Source organism: Vombatus ursinus, unplaced genomic scaffold, assembly GCF_900497805.2.
Source record: "Vombatus ursinus unplaced genomic scaffold, bare-nosed wombat genome assembly UNPS02014798.1, whole genome shotgun sequence".
NCBI lineage: Eukaryota > Metazoa > Chordata > Mammalia > Diprotodontia > Vombatidae > Vombatus > Vombatus ursinus.
The window spans coordinates 36,999,977-37,020,688 of NW_020954576.1; the positions used below are offsets into that span (position 1 = coordinate 36,999,977).

A 20,712-nucleotide genomic window follows, 5' to 3' on the forward strand; every position below is an offset into this window, starting at 1 on the left:
GGTTCAGGAGAGCTGTGTTCGAATCCTGGCTATGCCACTGATTAGCTTCATGGTCATAAATCTTCCAAAAGCATTTAACTACACTGTATGGTCAGTAGAATGAGGGGAAATTGGACTATATGTTTTATAGGCCTTTTTCCAAGTCTGTGATTCTATCATGCTATGACCACATTTGACCATGAGTTTGAGAAATATTCATCCAAATAATCCCAACTCAAGTGTTTGCAGTTCTTCAGGCCCTGTATTGTAATATATCTCACTGCTAATGTAATTTATGTACTAAGTCCACTTAGATACTATCTGAAGTGTCTCTCAGTTGCAATGGTTTTGCCCAAACTTACCCATGAAACATGTGTATATATGTATATATATATATAATTTTTTGTCATTTAACAAATTGAGTTTCTTTCCCAACCCTCCCTCTCCCATTTTTGCTTTTTTTTTTTCTCTTAGGACTGAAATAACAGAATGAGTGAAAAAAAACAAATAAAATTGCTTTGGAGAGTTCTGGTTTCTCAGCTAGGGGCTCCAAGCAAATGAGCTATTGACCTTTATTTTGTACCATTAGTAATCATTTTAAAACACTCTGATTCTTTCTATAATCAGGGCAGAATATGATAGTCAATGTTCCTGGAGTTTCAATATGAATGGATGGTCAGGTTTTACAGAGATTGGACCCTTCTAAAGACACAAAAGCTTAAAGACACATGAAAACATTAGGCATTTTAGGTACATATTTTCACTCTTGATAACTACCATTTCTTTCAAATTTACTTTATATCCACAGGTCCTAGTTTCTAGGGACCTTGGTGAGGAAGCAGCATGAGGCAATGGGAAATGTACTAGGTCCAGCTTCAGAGGACCTTGATTTATATCCAGTTTAGGTAGCTTACTGTCTGTGTGACCTTAAATGAGTCATGTAACTGCTTAACTTCTCAATTTCTTCCTATATAAAATGGGAGGGCTGGACTCTAGGACCTAAAGATCCCTTCAAACCTTAAATATGCACTCCTTTGCCTGTTGCATTTCATCTCAGCACCTAACACCATATTTTTCACAAAGTAATTACCCAAGAATATTTGTTGAGCTGAAATATTTTAAAACTGATTGACTTACAATGACTAAAAATACATTATTGCTAAATACTGCTCTAATTTTTGACATATGTACATGGTCTCCCTCCAAAACAGTGTCATTCCAATGAAGCGTCATGGTATGGAGATAATCCCGTTTTTGTTTTTTAACCAAGCCTGCTATTTTAATGGTGTAGGCAATCCCCTTTACCAATGTATATCAGCAATGGTACTGAAACCAACAATTTTAGTGGGTTAACTGGGGATCCCTGAGAGGGTAGGCTGGGTCACTTGTTTAGGGCCATGAGTTCTTAAAGCCAATGCCAGTGTAGTCCAAGTTATGATAGGTTTTGCTAAACTGGGAAGGCTTGGAGTACAATTTGAGTAACAAGTTACGTGTGTTCAAGGACTAGTCTAGCAAAGAGGATCTTTTTGAAAAGTTTAACTTTTGGATGATGAATTTTGGGCTATGGTGACCCAAAAAGCAAATAGAAATAACCAAATGGATCTCCACCCTTTGCATCCCATTTCAACTTTCACAATGCTGCTGGTGGAATGGAAGGCAATGAGGCAGAAGATGCTAAGAATCATATAGTTTTTATGCTATATAAAATGTTAATTTAATGATGGCACTAATAATATGAGAATTTTGGCGAATAACTGGAAAGTTACTCTAGGAATGAATGAACTGAACTATGTCAAAATTAACACTCACAATGAATTCACCTATAAAACAATAAATAAACTCTAGCTAAACTAAAAGACGGTTTGTAAGATCTCCTTGAAGCAAAAGAATGAATTGACAGGGGGGAGAGGTTCATTATGCACTACATGAAGTAAGTAAATATTCTATCTGGGGACACTAGGCCTAGTACCCAGAGAAAAGCTAACTACTTACTCCTCTCAGAGATTTAGGAGTAAACCTGAAGACCTGTGTTTTTGTCATTCACAAGTCACCAGTGGTGTGCTTCTCACTAACAATCAGTCAATTTGCTTTTTACCAAATTCATATATTAATGTGGGACAGCAACAACAGTCATTCACAAAAACATTTTCTCCAAAAGTGTGTGGCACATTGTCACACAAATACCCACAGAATCCATGTAAAGATTGGGCATAAACATAAAGTACAAAGGTAATAAGGCACATGTGTAAAGCATGCCCGTGGCAAAGGGATAGCCGACAATTCATGGTTACGGGAAGTCTTTTTCTCCCTTCCTAGAGTCCTCATTAAGGTTCCATTTGTAGGTCTCTATTGGAGGCTGAAAGTAGTGCCTTTTGAGACTTGATAGCTTGCACTTCTCTCCACCATGAGGCATCACACTCATAAAGTCATTGTTGTCCTCCTTAGACAATATTTCCGTTGTCACTGGCCACTGCCACTCTAGCGGTCCATACTATTGCTGTCAATTCAGCTCTTCACACTGATGGTACCTTTCAATCCCCTGAATTACAAGATATCCTAGACATTTTTATTTCTGAAATATTAATTTAGTAAGATTAGAAAAAATAAAACAAAGAGATAGAGACTGCCATGTGCTCAAAGCCACCATGCCTGGATGAAGACAGATTGCCAGGCCTTTTCCATACAATTTGAGACCAGTTTTAAGTAGTTCTGTCTCTTAGTAGCTGCAAAGGAAAAGAGAAAAGAGAGTGGGCCACTTTTGTATACCCATCCAGCTGTGACTCAACAACCCCTGAGTTATTAGTTCTTTCAGCTTTTTAGTCAATTAAAAGCATTTTTGTCATAACAGTACTAGTCTCAGTCAGACAAGGCTGAAAACAGACAGGTTCCACGTGGTGCCTTGGGCTGAAACCAGGCAGCGAATGTCTGTGAATACCTCCCCCTCCCCACTACTACTCCATAAATCTATTCACTCTTATTACATAAGAAACATAATTTTGGGGGACCATCTAGATCATCTTGTCTAGTTGTTCTCCTAAGATTTACAGGCAAAAACACCATAGGGAAGATAATTATAGCTTATGCACCAATATCTGTTATAAGGAATGAAGTAGAGAAATTCTGTTAAGAACTTGGAAAAAAATACGACAAAACAATGCAATTAATACCTTGGTAACTTATTACTGGTCCCCCCCCAAAAAAAGATGCAAAGGAAAGGATGACAAAAAGTATGTTGAAAAATGTGCTTCAGGCTTCAGAAATGAAAGTGGACAAAAAATTGTAGGTTAGGAAACTATAACAAGTGTGTGTATGAGGAACATTTCCCCAACCAGAAGGCACTAGATCTGGTGAGCGTGGAACAGCATTGCAAAAAAAATGATAGAGATTCTATTTTAATAGTCAGGTAATTACTTGTTAAGGATGTAAGGTTGAAGTCAGACTTGTTCAGTGCTACAAAGGACAGAGTATGGTTTTGTCTTTCTTTGTCCCCAGCATTTTGAGTAATACTTGGCATAGTATAAGCCTTTAATAAAAGTTTGCTTACTGACGGATTGACAGTTGATCAACTGGTTAGAACAAAGATCTTTAAATGATAAAAGATAAAGAAAATATTGTACATTATTATAACAGTTGCAGACTAATCTATTCAAGCAAAGTGTTTGACTCTGTGTGGTAGGTATCATTTTGATTGTCTCAAAAAGCTCAAATTCTGTACTAACTCTATTTACCTTCTATGTGGTAAACATAGAGTATATGTCTTAAATTCTGCTCTTCTGCTTAAGTTCCTATTTCTCAGAGTTTCAACTCCTAGCTTTCCCAGTAGAGACAGGAAAGGTCCATACTGTTTGCCCCAAACTCATGCTTCCTCCCTTTCTGCAGATGCCCTCGGCAAGGACTAGGAGGAAGGATTCCATTTTGAAATAGTGATTAAGTCCTATGCTCAGGGTCACAGACTTGGCTGTACTCCTCCATGCTGTGAGAACTAGCCTTACTGAAAAAAATTAAGCTGTGTCAGTAGTTTTCCGCATAACCCCTGAGGAGTTTGAAAACCTCCCCCCTGATGGGAAGACTGTGAGTCACTCAAGGCTTGCTGGTGCTTCAAGCTACTAGAGTGCATTTCCATTTAGTTATAGCTATGGGGCTCAGTTCAAATAATCAAAAATCTGGGCTCTGAGGAAAAAAATACCAGGACTTCTAGTGAATCAAAGTCACTGCCTTTGGGGGTTGCTAGCTCCTTGTTAAGTCCCACGTGTAATCATTTTCTTTTTAAACAGTAATCCAGATTTTCCTTTTATTTAGCTGGGGGGGGGGGGGGGGGGGGGGGGGGGGGGGGGGGTTGCGGAAGGGAAATTGAGGTTTCCATTGGGCTCCCGGTCTCAGATCAATGCTGGCAGAGGAAGAGGATTCCCGCTAGAAAGGTTCCCTTGCCTTTACTAGACTTGAAGCCCACCCAGAAAATGAGGAAAAGTGCAATGTAGTCCGGGGCAGTGCAGGCTGAGGTCTGTTTCAGTGCAGGGTGTCCCAGGTGCTTCCTAAGTCAGTCAGGTATCCAGGTAGATTCTACATGCATCTCCTAGTGCACAGTCCTCTCCTTCTGGAGATGGTAATTGTAGGGGAAGAAGCGGACCCGCAGGCTGATGTCCCGGGATGTCTTCAGAATCCCCACAGATTCAATATCTTGGAAATCCACTTTATTCACAGCTAGGACCTGGTCTCCTTCCTGTAGTCCAGCCCGATGGGCATCTGAATCAGGAATCACCTTGCAGATGAAGATGCCCAGCTGAGAGGCCTTCCCCCACGGATGTTACATCCCAACTGGGCTCCTGGGGGCTTCTTCAGTGTGATAGTCCGAGGCAGGTAGTCTGGGTGGTAGACCCTCTCACGAAGAGGAATCCAGGCAGGGGGATTCTCAGAGGACGGCAGGAAGAGCACCGGGTAATCATCATGAGGAATCTGGCCTTCCATTTCTGGAGAGGGGCTGGACTGGGGCTCCGGCGCCACCGCCAGCTTGGACTTTCGGGCGCCCTTGCCGGTGACTGAGAGCCGCAAAGCGAAAGCAAAGAGGACCCCGGCAGGCGGAGAGCTCGGGAGAGTTCAGCCCAGCCGCGGTGTCTCCCTGGGCGGGGCGGGGTGCCGAGACTTGTAATCATTTTCAGCGACTATTTATTGGAACCCAATAAAGCCGCAGTTAGCTTGTCCACCTGAGAAAAGTAAAGACATTGATTCTTACTATAATTTCTTGGAAAAAGATTAATCAACATAAAACAGTCACCAAGTAAGGAGCCCCCAAAAGCCTTAAAACCACTTCAAACAGCGAACACTACATCTCCTTGCCAAGTAGAGAGATGTAATAGCCAATAGCAGTACAAGTTAAGAGTACAATCTTTGGAGGGGCAGCTAGGTGGCGCAGTGAATAGAACTCTGGCCTTGGGGTCAGGAGGACCTGAGTTCAAATCCAGCCTCAGACATTTAACACTTACTAGCTGTGTGACCCTGGGCAAGTCACTTAACCCCGATCACCTCACCATAAAGCAAAAAAAAAAAAAGTACAATCTTATTTGTGAAACATCACAGAAGATGGCAAGATGTTATGAATTTTACTCTAACAAGACAGCATAGGCAGTGTTGATAAAAATGAGCTTTCAGAAAGCTTGATGCAAGACCCAGGTGAACCTAATCATACCAAGAGAATTTACATGAAATTGGAAGGAGGACATCAAATGAACAGGACAAAGGAATAAAGCTATTGGTTTTTCTTTAAGTGAACTGTTTTCACCACTATTGGCAGTAGTCACCATATGTGCAAATGACCCAAAGAGCAATGGAAACACATATGTGAAAACACAAATAGGTTATCATAGCATATTGCCAATGATGACTCAGGCATGAAAAGCAATGTAAATAATATATTATCAGGACACATATGTTTATAAATTCCTTTATTGGCCATGTAATAAGAGTAAAGGAAGTAGTGCATAGCTCAAATGCTACTGTGCAATAATCCAGTAAGGTCTCTTGAACATTGAGTAGATCCACTGTGGAGAATTTATGGTATGATGCATGCCTCAGCATAGGATGAGAGGGCAAGGATGGGTTAGAATCTATATCAATGGTGTAAGTATGCATGTCGTTGCAATTATGAATCCGTCATTTATTAAATGAATATGATTAGGCAAATCTTATTGTAGAGGTCTCTGGGCCTAATTGTTTTAAAAATAGTTTTAAATTATGTCATTTATTTTTTCTCCACAGTCATTTTCCACTAATTTGAAACCCCTCCCCCAATGAACTTTGTCTTCTAACAAAGAAAAGCAGTTAAGAAGAACTGACCCAAATCATGACCACAACTGACAGACATATTCCACAGTCATAGTCTACCACTTCTCTATTAAAAGGAAGAACTTGTGTTAAAACATCTATTCTAAAGGCAAACACACACAGACATGGCCCATATAAAGGCATATACGTGTGTGTATATGTATGCATCTATAAGAATCAAGAGACAACTGGTTTCATTTCATGAGGAGGTAACAACGGGGTTCAATGGATACAGCGGTGAGCCCAGAGTAAAGACCTCAGACACTTACTACCTGTGTGATCTTAATTAAGCAAGTTACTTAACCTCAGTTTCCTCAACTGTAAATGGGGATAAAAGCAGCACCTACCTCTCAGAATTGTTGTGAGGATCAAAGGAGATACTATTTGTAAAGCACTTAGCACAATGCCTGACACATAGTAGGTATTATAGAAATACTAACTTTTGCCAAAGAATAAATTTTACCACACCTTTGAATGAATTTATCAACTGATGGTCCTTTATTTAGTAGTATATCAACCAGAGGAAAAGAATAGCTCTTTAGAAGCTGATTTTCTTTTTCAAGAAGAAAGACACATTTGTTCTTTTTGTTGTTTGCCAACTGAGCCTTAAGCATATTTCAAATAACTCTTGATCCTTCATTAATCTTATAATCTCTCCAGGGCACAGGGTCTGCAAGGCTGAAAATGAGCTGATTAAAGGTTTCTGATCTCAGAACAAAAGGGGGAAAAGGCATGGGATGCAGGAAAACTGTGTTTGGAAGCTTCTGAAGAGGCCTGCTACACCAGGAGGTGAGATACATTCCAAATTTGATGGAGAAGGAATTATAGGATAAAGAACCAAATGTTTTAGAGGATCTTTGCAATTAATTTTCCAGGGAGGCAGCTTTAGAAAGCAGATTTGATATGGCATGTTGTGACAATAGTCTCTCTCCTCTCCTCTTTTCTTTTTTGTCCCCTTTTCCCTTTCCTTTTCCCTTTTCTTTCCCTTCCCTTTCCTTCTCTTCTCTTTCCTTTTCTTTCCCTTATCCTCTTTACCCCTCTTCCTTCCTTCCTTCCCCTCACTCTCTCCCTTTTTCCTTCCTTCATCCACAAAAAAAAGCTCCAAGAAACTCTTGTTTTGCTTGAGAATTTTACAAAAATCTATCTGCTTACAAACTCCTTAGATATTTTTAGGGAAACAGAAGGGAGATGTTTCAGGGATGGCTATCATTTATATAGAGCTTTAAGCACTTTCCATATATTACCTTATTTGATTTTCATCACAACCCTATGAGATTGGTGCTATTATTATCCACATTTTACAAATGAAGAAACTACACTTAAGAGAAAATAAATGTCTTGGCCAAGGTCACACAGCCAGCCAGTTTCTAATTCAGGTTTTCATGCCCCCACGTCTAGCACTCTTGCAGCTACTTGCTTGGCTGCTCCAGGCTGTTGTCTCACCTCCTTAAAAAATAGCAACACCACCCATTACTATTTTGATTGGTGACTTCCTCAACTGGCCCACTACCTTTACCTCCCTTCCCTTCCAGTTCTGAAACCACTACCAAATCAACTCTGCCATTGTTCCTGGAAGGAATATGTCAATCTGCTCCCCTATGACCACACTTATCATCCCAGTAACTCTTCTGACCAAAGTGCCCCTCCTTGGCCAGCACTCCTCTATGTGTGCTGTCTTCCTCAGAAGTTCCTGGGGTGAGGGGTGGGGACAAGGATTCTTTTTCCTCTCGTTTTTTTATCCCCAGTACTTAGCACAGTACCTGACAGAAAGTAAGTCTTAAAAAGTGCCTTTTCCTTCATTCATTCGCCTCCATGACTGATGAGAATCAGTTTTCAATGTATGAATTAATGTCTGTATTTCTTTGATACTACAGATAATTTCATCAGAGGCACAGAGAAGATAATTTAAAGCTCTCATCACAGAAGAGCAGCTGCTGGACTACAAGTTTCCTATAAATCAAATACCTGATTCCCTCTGGACAATATCAGGGATCCGCAAATTTAGGAGTGCCTGAGCTATTTTTATTATTATCCCTTTGCCCAAGTGTGATTGTAACGCCAAATACAATGTCCCAATACAGTATTGAGGGGGTATGGGCCCAAGCCAAGACCTTTGCTCCTCACCCCCAAAAGAATTTGGGTCCCATTTGTCTATGGGCCCCCCAAAACCCTTAAAATTTCCTTGAACTCACTTGGTCAAAGAAGTCACAAGCGGTTACCTGAGGCTATAATCCACTCAACTGGCCTTTCCTTATCCTGTCTAGGCCCAATCCCCCAACTCTTTGTTATCCTAATTAAGCCTAACCCTCCATTGTCTATCCCAGGATGACCCTATTTACCCTCCCAGACACTCCCATGGGGATTCACCCAGGACCCATCCCCCCAGTTACCCTAGCTTCAAGATCCTCTCTAAACTCCTCCCCCAGTCACCCCAGCTTCAAGATCCTCCTCCCACCCCCTCCTCAGGTCACTCCAAACTACTTAGCTGTATATAGGATCTATTCTGGCCACCATTTAGGGGCTGAGACTTCCTCATGCCCACTCATCCTTACGAGCTTCACAAATGTTCAGATACCTTAAGAGTCTGGCCCATATGGTTCATTTTTAATAAACCTTGTCTTTGGCTGAAATAAGACTTGGATCAAAATCTTTCGGGCAGGATCTGTGTGTCATGATTCCAGCATCCCTAAAATCTAAACCTCAATAGTATCACTGTATAACCTGTATAGCCATTGTGCCTAGCATTTTTGGAGTTCCTTTTCTAATGGCAGAGATATGTTGCTATGAATCACCCACACTCTCAGAACCACTGAATCTTAGAGTAGAAAGGGATCTCAGAAGCCATCTCCTTCAACCTCAGGTCTTCAGAAATCTTCTCTACTTCATAGCTGACAAGCGTTCATTCATCATCAGGCTAGAGCACTCCAGGGAGTGGGGAACATATCTCCTTGTTATCTGGTCACATAATTAGGGGCCCACTCTATAATCTTGGAATGGAAGAAGTTGGTGTTGATTGTTTGCTGGGTCAAGATATCTGCCCAGAAGAACGCCCTCTTGGTCTCTTTTTTGACTTTAATCAATGGGGTCATATGATATACACTTTTGTTCATAGTAGCATTGGACAAAGTGCTACAGGTTTTGTACGAAATCTGACAAGTTCCAAATGACATCCCACAATTAAAGGATAATAGTGATGATATAAATGCTAGCTGCTGGTGGTGGTGCTGCTGCTACTACCACAAGTAATAATAGCACCTATCTCCCAGGGTTATTAGGAGGTTAAAAAATTCAGAATGACTGGGTTACGCGCCCATCATTCAGTTTCAGAAGCCGAGACCTTTGCCCCTTTTCACTGAAAGGAATTTGGCTCCCATTTGCTGAAAACCCTTAAACTTTTAGATTCCTTATAAACTGCCTTAATTTCCCTTTGAAAGTAAACTTCCTCCTTCCAGTTCTCTTCATTATCTATTCTCATTGTCTATTCAATAGACCTTCCAAACGGAATTCTCACCTAGACCCTTTTTTTCACACACACCCCCCTCCTCTGGCCACCCAAAGTTATTTTAAGTGTATAAAAGACCCACTGTAACCCCCATTTAGATGCTGAGAATTTCTTATGCCCAAAAGGCTGAGACTCTCATGCCCCCTTGTCCCTACGGGTGTTATTAATGTTCGGGTTCCTTGGGAGTATAGCCTATATGTTTTATCTCTAATAAACTTTTTCTCTGGCTAGAAGAAGATTTGAGTTGAATTCTTTCAGGCAGAGCCTGGTTCCACGATCTTGGGGTGCCTCTGTGCATCTAGGAGTACCCCAAACCTCTAGACCTCTTCACTGAGCTCATACTTGGAAGGAAATAATCATAAACTTTCTAACCTCTATCCTCACTAAGTTATTTTAAAATTAATCTATAGCACCTACCTCCCAGGATTATTGTGGGGATAAAATGAGATGATATTTGTAAAGTAGCATTAGCATTGTATTTTAATAATAACTAGTATTTATATGGGGCAGCTAGGTACCGCAAAGGATAGAGTATCAAGCCTGGAGTTAGGAAGACTCATCTTCCTGAGTTCAAATCCAACCTCAGATACTTACTACCTGTATGACCTAGGCAAATCATTTAACCCTTTTTGCCCAGGTTCCTCATCTATAAAATGAGCTGGAGAAGTAAATGGCAAACTACTCTAGTATCTTTGCAAAAAAACAAAACAAAACAAAACAAAACCCAAATAGGATCATGAAGAGTCAGACATGACTAAAAATGACTGAACAATAATAACAAAGCATTTATGTAGTATTTTTAGGCCTGAAAAGTGTTTTACAAATATTATCTCATTTTATGCTCCCAACAGCCTTGGGAGGTCTCAGCAATGCAAGGATCTAAGACATCTCCAAAAGTCTGATGATGCAAAATGCTATCCACATCCAAAGAAAGAACTATGGAGTTTGAATGCAGATCCAAGCATACTATTTGTCATTTTTTTCTTCTGTTTTGTTTTGTTTTCTCTTTCTTGTGGTTCCTCCTATTGGTTCTAATTCTTCCTTACAACATGACTAATGTGAAAAGATGTTTAAAAGGAATGTATATGTAAAGCCTATATAAGAATGCATGCCATCTTGGAGAGGGAGGGGGAGAAAAATTTTAAACTCAAAAGCTTATGGAAGTGATTGTTGATAAATCAAAATAAATTAATTTAAAAAAAACCATGGGTGGTAGGAAAACTGAAAATGAAAAAGGCTAAATGACTTACCCAACCTCACTCATCTACTATGTAGATGAGGCAGAATTTAACCCAGGTTTGTCTACCTTGAAATCTAGCATTCTATCCACTGTGCCACTTGGTTAGTTTCCTCTTAATATGGAGGCTATGACAGCCAAGGAATACAAATTTCTCCAACTTGGAAAAGTGAACAGAGAGGCAGCAAAGAGTAAGGAAAAAAATATTGAACTAGAATGTAGAATACTTGGGGTTTACAGTCTAGTGGATAGAATATCGGAGTAAGTTTCAGGAAAACTCAGATTTGAATCTTGCTTTCAACCTTAATAGCTGTGTGATCCTAGATACATAATTTAACCATTCAGTCTCAGTTTTCTCATCTGTGAAATGGGTGGGAGAGATACACTTTATGACTTCTAAGGTCTCTTTTAGCTCAAAGTCTATTATCCCATATTTCTCTGATACCTACTTTCCTGCTGTATAACTGTGGTCAAGACAACTTTATTTCTCTAAGCCTCAGTGTCCTTATCAGTAAAATAGCACTTGCTGTAGTGCCTACTTCAAAGTGTATTGCCAGTTTTTAAATGAGATAGTATATATGAAGTGCTTTACAAATCTCAAAGCACTAAAAATGTAAGTTATTAGTATTATACTAGAAAAGACAAGACAAAGAATCTGCAAAAGCCATTGCTATTTTAAGGAATCCTCTCTTTCATATGTATATATGTATTTATGTGTGTGTGTGTGTGTGTGTGTATACACATACATACATACATATACACATATATACATATACATAGTATTTGTGATTTTATACATGTATTTTAGACAAAGTTATAAGAAATTATTGACTATGATTATTACTCAAAAACTCCAATGAATCTGTGATCTCATCCATTTTTATATTCCCTGTAATGCAGATTACAACCTATCCTGCCATGCCTGCCTATCCTGTTACACTCTTGTCTAGGTCTAGATGATTATTATTAGTAATAATAATGCATGATAATGTGGAAGTAGAATGATGTCCTCTTGGTGGTAGTGATATCAGACTTTTAAAACAGTGTGATTGATTCAGCTACACATCATCTGAACTACAGGGAGACTCATTCAAAATCAAGAGGATAATCAAATCTCTTCATTTCACTTCTGGGCCAAAGTTTCCTCATCTGTAAAATCAGAGTTCAGACTACATGATCTCAAAGGTCCTTTCTACAGGAAGATCCCATGACTGTCTATTGATATACCCTCATCAAATTAATTTAATGCCTTCAAAAAGAAATAGAAAGGAGATACACATAGATAGAAAAGAAATGAAATTGTAATAATTTCAATGTTCTTATATAAATATATGTCATTTCCCCCAGCAGAATGTAAGTACTTGAGGATGTTGCCTTCTTTGGACTGATAGCTTGGGAACAAGTCATAAAGATAGGGCTTCATAGAGATAGGGCCAGGAAGGAATTCAGAGTTCATCTAGTCCAATATGAAGTATCTCAGAGGTCATCTAGTCCAACTCCCTCATTTTACAGATCAGTAAACTGAGGTTCAGGAATGAAGAGAAGTGATTTAATTACTCTTCTGATTCTGAAAGAAATTTCAAATTTAGAGCTAACTTGGCCATGACTTCTGAAAGTATTGACAGGAATGTTGGACAGCAAGAAACAGATATATGTAGATTTGGACAAATATTCTCCAGTGGTCCCCAGAGACCCTTGGAGAGTTTTGTCCTGGCCTTAGGGTTGAAAAGACTTGTGGGAACAAGAAGTAGAAGAGAAAAGGATAAGACTGAGGAGAGGAGGGTCACCATAAAAAGAAAAGTCAGGTATTTAGGATTTACAAAAGCCCTGGCAATTAATTGTGTTCCAAGAATTGTAACCTTCTCCTGTCTAAGGTTCAGAGCTCTTTCAGTAGCAGGGGGAAAAATAGTATATCCAGAGCTCAAGATAGTCCAGAAATTGCTACTGTTGGTTTGATCTGAGTTTATCCTGTGTCTTTAGAAAAATGATGGTTGAAGAGTTTCTTAGGGCTTTCTAGTAGAAAACATGCGTGCCTTCACTTGCACCTGCCCTAAACTCTGTATCCTCACCAGTTCTCAGAGACTGGATGGAAGGGATACACTAATCTTAGCTCCTTTTCACTTCCATCTTTAGACTGTGGGAGGATTGGAAACTAAGAGAAAAATCCTGGAAGGAAGGAGATCAAAAGGATGAGAGTTTGCTTATCCTTATATAATCCTTATTTCATACCACCAGAGAAAGATTTATGACTGGGGTGGGGGGAGTTAAGGAGCTGGGCATTAAGAAAGATTATCATTTACTTCAGAAATAAAGGAGACAATCTTCAGCTCAAGTTAGTGCAATTGCTACACAAAAGGCCAGGGAGTGGAGTGGTAAAGAATGAGGTGATGGTAACCATTTCTTCCCTCTTCCCTGAAAGCTTCATTAGATTTAATAGGGAAAGTTACACCTCTGAAGGGGAATGGTTGTTAGGGAAGCCCCATCTCATGGGAAGAAAAAGGCAGCATGTTGTATAAACGATTTCAGAAGGTCCTTGGCTAATGGCATGACTGTCAACCTAACTGATAAACACTAACTGGTGGTTATTCCAACATAATACTTTTGATTCTAGTCATTTGACAAGTTAAGTAAGTGCCCAAGATAGAGATTGAGTGTTGTAGAATGGCTTTGATCTTGCCCTGTCAAGACCCATAAAATATTAATACATCTCTATTCCAGTTTTATTTCTTTCTGTTTGGTTTTGTTTGGTTGTGAGAAAGCTAGTTATTCTGTTATCAATCAACATTTTGGATAAATGTCCTTAAGGGTTCTAGAATTTGCTAGGTCAAAGTCTTGTTTGCTATTGCATCATCAGAATGGGGATCCTTATTTCACTGCAATGGCTCTTTTCCACTGTACTATGTGGGCAGTTGGTGGCACCGTGAATTTGGCCTCAGACACTTGCTAGCTGTATGACACAGGGCAAGTCACTTAACTTTGTTTGCCTCAGTTTCCTCATCAGAAAAAAAAAATATGAACTGGAGAGGAAAATGGCAAACCATTCCAGTATCTTTGCCAAGAAAACCCCAAATAGGGTCATGAAGAGTCATACATGATTGAAACAACTGAACAGTAACAAAATTATTTTTCTTTAGTGGGATTGTGAACTACTGATTCTAAGTAAAGTGAATCCCAACCATAGAAGATAGGTCAGGCACCTGGCCCATATAAAGTAGAAAAGATTCCTATTTAGGTACCTACTGGATTAGATAACTTTTGAGGTCCCTTCTAACTCTAAGATTCTATGGTTCTGAGGGTGTGAATGGCTCATGGTAAACTCATATCTACAACCAGAAAAATAGCTCAAAATGTAAACAATCCATTGAATCATTTGCATCCTGTATAGTTTCAACATACTCAGCCCACAATTTCTGCATACCTTTGATACTAATGTAAGTAGCATTTTTCACCATCAACTTTGTCACAGCTGATTCCTCACCCTGTATTAATTTTAGAACCCTAACGTATTATTCCCAGGATTTGTATAATGCTATGGAACAGTCCACTAGCAGGATGCAACAATCCCCAGAGTGCTGAAGGGGATTAAAATGTAATTGGGAAACATTTAACAAAATAAATAAAAATAGAATAGAATATAGGTAACGTTAATACGTAGTTCTCTACACCAATGTACAGCCCTCTGGGATCCTTATGTTTGGTTTAATGGCCACTGTGGCTCCAAAGAAGATGATATTGGTGGGAAATAAAATTTTCTTGCTCCTTTGGCATACCTGGAAAAGAAAATTCCATTGGTATAGCTAGAAAAATAAACTTCAATGAAACTATGTTTTCCCAACTCCAAAATCTCCTTGCTCCAGTGAGAGATCCTCTAATAGAAAAGAATAAAAAAAAAAACCCATAATAGTTGTTTGATGGTCCAAGGCACTTTGTTTTTCCTCTGAAGGAAAGTTCTGACCAGCTCTCAGAAGACATAAAATTATACAGAATGAAATCACTATGTTGAATGTCAGTCTCTGAAAGGAAATTCTAAAATGGTTCTTTTTCATGTAGAGAATAGCAATTTGGGACTTGAGACTGGGGGGTCATGTGAGGTAAGCAAGAGAATGGCTTTTACTTCTGTACCTTTGGGGATGTGGGGGCTATAAGGTGGTGGGGGTGGGTGTTGTATTACTGCCAACTTGATATTTTTTAAATAATGGAAACAAAAGAATTTTTAAAGTCTCTCTTTCCTCTGGCAGAACCCACAGAAGGGGTGTGTAGGTGGATGTTGATTTCCCTTTTTTACTTGGTGATAAATTCAGTTGGGTTTGAATTAGCCAAGACTACAGATCAATTCAGCATCAATCAGTCAAACTAGTAACATGGCATTGGGTTGACTCCCAAATCTTGCTTTCTTATGCTTTTACTTATTAGCTGGTTTTGTTGTTACTGAACCTATGATTCAGAATTTGTGATAAGATTCCTGGTTTGATTTCTCCATTTAGAGCATCCAGGCTAAAAAGATAAGGAAAAGGATAAGTTTTAAAAAGGAGTATGAAAATGAGCAAGAACACTAGACAGGAAGACAGAAGAGACCTGGGTTTGAATCCTATCTCTGACACTGTAACAGATGTGTTTTTTTCATCGTTCCTGAACCTTAGTTTCCTCATCTGTAAAATAGGGATAATAATAAAAAAATAGCGATAATAATACCTGTACAACTTAGTTCACAGAGCTGTTGTGAGGATAACATAACATAATAGTATATGGAAGGTACTACACAAATATCAGCTATTATTAAAGAGATATGGTGAATCACTAGAACCATTTGTGGCAAGGTATTTACAAAAATGTCACGGATATGGTAGGCAAGGGATTGGAAAAGGGCAAAGTTAGGCCAAAAATAACAGATAGCACAGGAATAAAGAAGGACCAAACTAAAAATGACAAACTTGTCCCTAATCAATAAATGGGCAAAGGGAATTAACAGGCAATTTTAAGAGATGAAATATAAGCTATCAATAGCCATAGGTCAAAAATGTTCCAAATCATTAATAATTAGAGCAAGGCAAATTAAGGAAATTCTGAGTTTTGACCTCATTCCCAACAGATTAGCAAAGTTGACACAAAAAAAGGGAAAATGACAAATGCTGGAGGGGCTGAGAGAAAACAGGTACGTTAATGCCCTGTTGGCAGAGCTATGTACTGGTTCAGTCATTCTGGATACCATTTTGGAATGCTTGCTGAGTTACTAAACTGTATATACACTTTGGCTGAGTAATAACATTACTAGGTCTATACTGCAAGGAGATCAATAAAAGAAAAAAGATCCATATGTACAAAAATATTTTTAACAGCTCTTTTTGTGGTGGCAAAGAACTGGAAACTAATGGGTGGTCCAGTAAGATGATGATGATTATGGTGATGATGATGATGATGATAATTAGCATGTATATAGTATATATGTATATATATATATACATTTATACACACATATATACACATATATACATACACACACACACACACACACACACACACATATATATATATAGATAGCATGTTAAGGATATAACAGATATAACATGTAAGCACTTTGCAAATTTTACCTTGTTTGATTCTCACAATAACCCTGGTAGGTAGGTACTATTATTGTACTCATTTTACAAATGTGGCAAACAGAGGTTAAACAACTTGCCCAGGGTCACACAGCTAGCAAGCATCTGTGACTGAATTGGAATTTAGGTCTCCCTGTCTCCTGGTCCAGTGTTCAATACACTGCATCACCTACCTGCCTCTGACATACTGTTGTCCAATAAGAAATGATAAAGGAGACAATTTCAGAGAAACCTGAGAAGAATTCTATGACTGATGTAGAAGAGTAAAGTGAGCAGAACCAAGAACACAATTTATGTAATAACAATAATATTGTAATGACAACTTTGAAAGACTTAAGGACTCTGATCAATGCAGTGACCAACCACAATTCCAAAAGACTCATGATGAAAAATATTAGAGGGGCAGAGCCCAGATGGCAGAGTAAAAGCAGTGACTTGCTTGAGCTCTCCCCCAAACACCTCCAAATACCTGTAAAAAATGGCTCTAAATAAACTCTAAAGCAGCAGAACCCACAAAAAGACAGAGTGAAACAAATTTCCAACCCAAGACAACCTGGATGATTGATCAGAAAGGTATATCGTGATGCGCTGGGAGAGGAGCACAGTTCAGCGTGGCTGTGCAAGCCTCAGTGCACCTGCCTCAGAGGACTGAATCATGGGCAGCTGTCATGGTTTTCAGACTTCTCAACCCATGAATGCCAAAGACAACTTAGAAGGTCAGTAGGAAGGGTCTGTGTCTGTGGTGAGCAAGGGAGGCACAGTCCCAGACCCAGTCCCCAAACTCGGTCCTGGGGTGGCAGGGCTTCAGGAGCTTCTGGCCCATAGACTGAGGGAGAATTGAGTGACTAATCAGAGGGGGATTGAAGGGATCTCTTTGCTGGTGCAGGATTCTCTTGCTTTGCCTGTACTTGGATCTGGGTCACAGTTCTGGGTGGTGGTCCTGAGGCAAGGAGGAGCACTGGCTTGGTGGAGCTTGTAGTGGTGGTGGAGAGGAAATCCTCCTCACAGTTCCAAGACAGAAAAGAGTGCTTGTGGTCACTCATAGACCAGAGCACAGGTCAGGAAAGGACACCTCACCCTTGATCATGGTACCTTGGAAGAACTGAAAATTTACAGGTCCCTAGAAATATCACTGAAAACAGTTTCACAAAATCCCCAAAACTTGGGACAGTACATTCTCCACACTGGAAGCAGACTCCTACCTTAACAAAGAGTTTATAACTCAAGTAATTGACTGGGATCATGAGTAAGCAGAGCAAAAAGAGTCAGACCATAGAATCTTACTTTGGTGACAAAGAAGATCAAAACATACAACCGGAAAAAGAAGCTTCTTCAAAGCTCCTATATCCAAAGCCTCCAAGAAAAATATGAATTGGTCCCAGGCCACTGAAGAGTTCAAAAAGGATTTTGAGAAGCAAGTAAGAGAAGTAGAGGAAAAACTGAGAGTGATGCAAGAAAAACATGAAAAACCAGTCAACAGCTTGCTAAAGGAGACCCAAAAAAATACTGAAGAAAATAACACCTTAAAAATAGCTTAACCCAAATGGCAAAAGAGGTCCAAAAAACCAATGAGGAGAAGAATGCCTTCAAAAGCGAAATTGGCCAAATGGAAAAGGAAGTCCAAAAGCTTACTGAAGAAAATAAGTCCTTAAAAATTAGAATGGAGCAATTGGACGCTAGTGACGTTGTGAGATATCAAAACACTGTAAAACAAGTTCAAAAGAATGAAAAAATAAAAACAATGTGAACTATCTCATTGGAAAAAAAAAAACTACTGACCTGGAAAATAGATCCAGGAGAGATAATTTAAAAATCATTGGACTATCTGAAAGCCATGATCAAAAAAAGAGCTTAGACATCATCTTTCAAGAAATGATCAAGGAAAACTGCCCTGATATTTTAGAACCAGAGGGCAAAATAGAAATTGAAAGAATGAAAAATACTACCCATACCCTGATAGAAAAATGATGTCTAAGTGTGAAGATTGAGACAAATATTTATTTGGACTTGGAAATTCAGGAATTTATTTTGCTTCAATATGTATATGTACATATATATATATATACACATACACACACATATAATGTACATATATATGCATGTATATACACACACATATACACACATATGCATATATATGTGTGTGTGTATAAATATATATATATATCTTGCAAGGGTTTTCTTTTTCTTTCCATTTCAATGTGCTAGGGAGAAGGGAGAAAAGTAGATTTTTATTAATTGAAAAAAATTGTTTTAAAAACAGCAAACCTGAGAATTTAAAACTCAAAAGCTTATGGAAGTGAATGTTGAAAACTAAAAATAAATTAATTAATTAATTAATTTAAAGAAAAACCCAGCAAACCTGGTCTATGGTGATGGAATCCAATAAATACCATAACAATTTGTAACGTTTCAAAATGGTAAATATGATTATAATATTTTTAGAAGAAGTATGCATGTTCTTTTTATCCTATTATGTAATCACAGAACATCAGAGTTACCATCTAAATGATAGTCATCTTGTTCAGTTCATACCCAAAATATGTTCATATATAACATTCCAAACAAATGGTCATCTAGCCTCCATTTGAACACTTAGTATATAGAAACAACATAATGTAGTTGAAAGAATGCTTTATATGAAGTCATTCATTCATTCATTCAATAAGGATTTATTAAGCATTTATTATATGCCAGGCCTTGTGTTAAGTACTAGAGACTACAAAGACAAAACAAAACAGTTTCTGCCCTCACGGACTTTATTTTCTATTGGATGGATGCAGCTTGCACACACAGAAGTAGATACAACATATACATACATAATAAATAAAAGGTAATTTTTTTTAGAGGAGGGACCCTTAAAACTTGAGAGTATCAGGATAGAATTCAGAGGAAGTGCCATATGACCTGAGCTTTGAAGGCACCTAGAGAACTCTCAGAGGCAGCAGTGACAGGGGAATTCATTCTGGGAATTAGGAGTAGTCTATATAAAAGCATAGGGATGGGAAATGGAATATCATGAAGACTAGGGTGGCTAGATTATAGAATGCATTCTACATTAGCTAGGCACCTACATGGCATAATGGATAGAGAGCTGGATTCAACCTAAGGAAGGCCTGGGTTCAAATCATGGTTAAGTAATTTGCTAGCTGGTAAGTTTAGGCAAATTGCTTAACTTCTCTCAACCTGGAGATAATAACAGCATCTATATTACAAAGTTGGTGTGAAGATCAAACAAGAATATATGTCAATTTTGCAAACTTTAAGTACTATGTAAATGTTAGTTAGCTATTAGTTACACAAAGGGAGTAATATGAAGTAAGCCTACTCAAACCCTTGTTCTATTATTTATTACCTGTGTGACTGAACAAATTGTTTTTTGATGAGTCTCAGTTTCTTCATTCATAAAAAGGGGATTTCCTTTCAGTTCAAAATCCCATGTTCCTAAATTACTTTGTACCCCTATGTTTGCTTAATAAACATTTATTGACCAACTTACTATTGGACCATGGATTGTTATGGCATAGAGAAGCATGACTCTGCTCAAGGCTGCTCTAATGTACCTCTATTATTTTTTTTTAAACTTAGTTGAAGTATTGTTCAAACGGAGGCAATTTCCATTGCTGGCCTCTTTATAGGAAAGATGGAAGGATGTCCTAGGAAAAATAACTACAAATAACACTAAGGAAATGTAGTTGTATATACTTCCATTTTATAAATATTGTTTCTACAGTGGGTCTTAGTTGGATACAATAATTTTCACTTTGGGGTGATCCATGAATCCAAAACTTCAGAACATGACCAAAGTCGTCCCTCCATGAAAGCAGGGCACCAAACAGTGTGACAGATATAACAGGGAGCTGATAGCAAACAGCAGTGCCAGACAGACACTCCTGGTAGGAAGTAATCAGGAATTAGGAAGGAGAGAAGGAAATATTCTTGGAGTTCTTGAAGCTGCAGGACAACCACAGCTGGTCAATTTAGTCTATTCAATGGAACAAGTAATTCATTCAAGGAAAAAAAAAAATCTGTTAAACCATTTATTTTATTTCACTGGGGATTAGCTGACCTCAAAGCCT

At 38.6% G+C, this 20,712-nt stretch overlaps 1 pseudogene; it reads right to left on the reverse strand.

The window, feature by feature from the left end:
• Positions 1-4,293: 4,293 nt before the first annotated feature.
• Positions 4,294-5,046, reverse strand: LOC114049982 (annotated as a pseudogene).
• Between the last annotated feature and the right edge of the window lie 15,666 nt (positions 5,047-20,712).